We start from the raw sequence: 2,169 nt of genomic DNA on the forward strand, positions 1-2,169 counted from the left end.
GGACCGTCGCCGAGGTGACCGCAAGGGCAAGGGCCCGGGCAAGAAGTGGTGATCTCACCCTCTCGGCATCGTCTATGTTTATTTTGTTTGTAGTATAATTCGGCGAAAAATGTCTTTTGGGTTCGATTTAGTTTGTCCGATGAACTATGCCCTAAATTTCTCTTTGGATGTTGATCTACGTTATTGCATGCATTGTATGGATTTGGTGCGGACATATGGGGACTACACAACATGCGTGTCCGGACGCGTCCGCGGGTGTATAGGGACTCATATTAGGCGACTATGGTTGTAGATGCTCTTAAGTTCTACCACATATCTCTTTTAGAGGATGTACATCAATTTTTTATTTAGGAAAAGTACACACAAATCTTCTTCACTCGTCTGCTAAACAATTTGACCAGTTCAATTCTGAAAGTACATTCACCATAGTCACCAAAATCGCGACGTGTAGTATCTGCACCCGAGCTCAAATGCTCTCCGATGATCAGTAAAAAAAATACTAGTAAAAACTCAGATATCTTTTTGGGATTAACTTTGACAAGTGTTTTATGTGTTTTTAAAGAATAAAGAAAAGATTAAAAAAAGAAGAAAAGATTAGTTCCACATTTTTTAATTTCTCAACTTTAGGAGGGTTTTATAAAGAGTTAAAAAAATAGGGAAAGAGTTAGAAATGCCCCAAGCTTCCCAGCTGCAATGCAACAAAAGCAGCAAAACAATAAATCGCAATATTTCGGTCTTTCTTTTTAGGAAACTCGTTCCATCTTTCTATTTGCCTACTTTGCACACCGAACCGCCATGAAGCTTCGTGGTGCCCAGCCATCAGCATCAAATAAAATTCCGACGTCTAGCGAGATGCTGACATATAATAAAATAATATCTGGTTCGTGTCATCGTGTGGATAGGAACGAGCGGCGCACTCGGTAGTGTCCGACGTGTACTCAACCCAGAAAAATATCGAAAAAACCCAGGAAAAATATCAGCCGCGGAGCATGTTCGGTGGATCGCACTGCCCGCTGAGCTGGCTAGCCTCCCAGCCAAGTTAAAGATACGCTGTGGCCTGTGGGTCCCGGAGGAGAAAGGTCCACAACCAGGAACGTGCATAGATTCTGCCCACTTGGCTAGCAGTGTATGCAACTTGGCCTCAGATATTTTTTGCAACTTGGGGAGGCAAAATAATTTGACAATGACAGTTGTCTCTCCTTGATTTTTAGGCTTCGGTTGTTGGATAGCCATAAAATATGTATGTCCTGGCCCCATACTGCACCATTCGGATAGAGCATAAAAGATCAAGATTATTTTACAATATTGCTTTTTTTTAAAGGAGGATGACCCCCGGCCTCTGCATCTGGGAGATGCATACGGCCACTTTATTGATTATTCTCGATAACCATACAAAGTATTACAACAATGTGTCTGAATCCACCATCTTGGCAACATGTGCCGCTACTCCTATCCAATATAATGAGGGGGTGCTAGCTGGGCCACTACCCAAACCACTCACCTAAGCCTAACATCAAAAGCCGAAAGCCGAAACTCATTTGGTAACCCCAGCCGAGCCACATACTGGGTCTGGGGCGCAATCCGGTCAGACGCACTCGTGTGTCGTCGCCGCCATCTTCCACAGGTCCGTCTTCAGATCAAATTGAGGCTTCTACCTTGTCTGGCCAGTCTGCCATCGACGTCCCCATGACGCCAGACAGCTTCCTCCTCCTGCACGAGTCCATCTCCGCGCATCAGACGCCGAGTCTCCACAGCACCATGCCGCCGAGATCCGCCATCATCAATGTGAAAGATGAAGCACCGCTCCACCAACATCGCCGTCCTCTAGTCCCTCGAGCCCGTGTGCACCTCCAAGAATGACGCCCCCAGGGGGGAAGACGACACCAGAGAGCCGCCGCCATCCGATCTACTGATCTAGGGTTTCCCCCGGAGGTAGCAGAAAGTGGCCTTGAACATCTCCACGACGATGCCTTCAGGAAGGGAACGACGCAGACAGCGTCGCCATCGCCGGCCTTGGCAATAGCCAATAGCAGGTTTTCACCCGGATCTGATCGAAGACCTTCATCTCTCGTGCACGGGTCGCCGCCATCCTTGCCGGGATCTGGAAGATCCCGCAAGCCAGATCTCAGTAGGGAGGAGCCCCCCCCCCACCGAGACCCGCCGCCCAAG

This window comes from Triticum dicoccoides, chromosome 5B (assembly GCF_002162155.2).
Source record: "Triticum dicoccoides isolate Atlit2015 ecotype Zavitan chromosome 5B, WEW_v2.0, whole genome shotgun sequence".
Lineage (NCBI taxonomy): Eukaryota > Viridiplantae > Streptophyta > Magnoliopsida > Poales > Poaceae > Triticum > Triticum dicoccoides.